At 33.6% G+C, this 666-nt stretch overlaps 1 protein-coding gene and 2 pseudogenes across 5 annotated transcripts in view; all 3 read right to left on the bottom strand.

Annotated features, from left to right (window-relative positions):
- The window catches only part of LOC116098463, a 16,447-nt pseudogene extending 16,071 nt beyond the window's left edge, over positions 1-376 (bottom strand).
- Positions 1-666, bottom strand: part of LOC116099679 (T-cell surface glycoprotein YE1/48-like) — an 837,511-nt gene that overhangs the window by 49,249 nt on the left and 787,596 nt on the right. The gene's annotated exons all lie outside the window — the stretch shown is intronic.
- Positions 1-666, bottom strand: part of LOC116099682 — a 122,336-nt pseudogene that overhangs the window by 35,213 nt on the left and 86,457 nt on the right.

A 666-nucleotide genomic window follows, 5' to 3' on the forward strand; every position in this document is an offset into this window, starting at 1 on the left:
CTCTGAGATTTCCAGACACTACCTTCAAAGGAATATTTGAAGGTTAATACTGCAGGTGATCTAAGACATATAAATATCTTTTGGGATGAAATCTCAATCAGCTGATATATTCAACTTTCCACCCAGCCATAGTCTATATACTCCTCTCCAGGGTTGGACCTGGTAAGTAGATTCAACTGGAAAAGTTCCTACTAAGTGAACTAATCCAGTCTCAGAAAGACAATATTAAATATTCTATCTCATATAAAGTGCCTGACTCAAAGTCTTCACTTTAGTGAGTTCAGCAACCAGGAAAATAGAAAGGGACCTTACTGGGTGGAGTGTGGGAACATGATACTGAGGAATAGAGGATACAACATATGATGTACTCGTACATGATATAACAAGAGGAGGATATATGAAAATGAATTTTGTCACTATGCAGCATAAATGAGCTAATGCCCATGATGGATACAATGTGATAATAAATATCCATGTATCAGTAAATAGTATGTATTTGTAAGTGTCCTTACACTTACATTATTACCTAAGTGGAGAGCCAGCAGATAATAAGGATAAAAAGCTAGACATCATTCTTCTATAGTTTTTTTGTTTTTTGTTTTGTTTTTTGTTTGTTTTTTTCTTTTTTTTTTTACTTCATGAAGTTTTCTATAGTGACTTACTTTT

The sequence above is a fragment of the Mastomys coucha genome, unplaced genomic scaffold (assembly GCF_008632895.1).
Source record: "Mastomys coucha isolate ucsf_1 unplaced genomic scaffold, UCSF_Mcou_1 pScaffold20, whole genome shotgun sequence".
In the NCBI taxonomy this organism is placed as follows: Eukaryota; Metazoa; Chordata; class Mammalia; order Rodentia; family Muridae; genus Mastomys; species Mastomys coucha.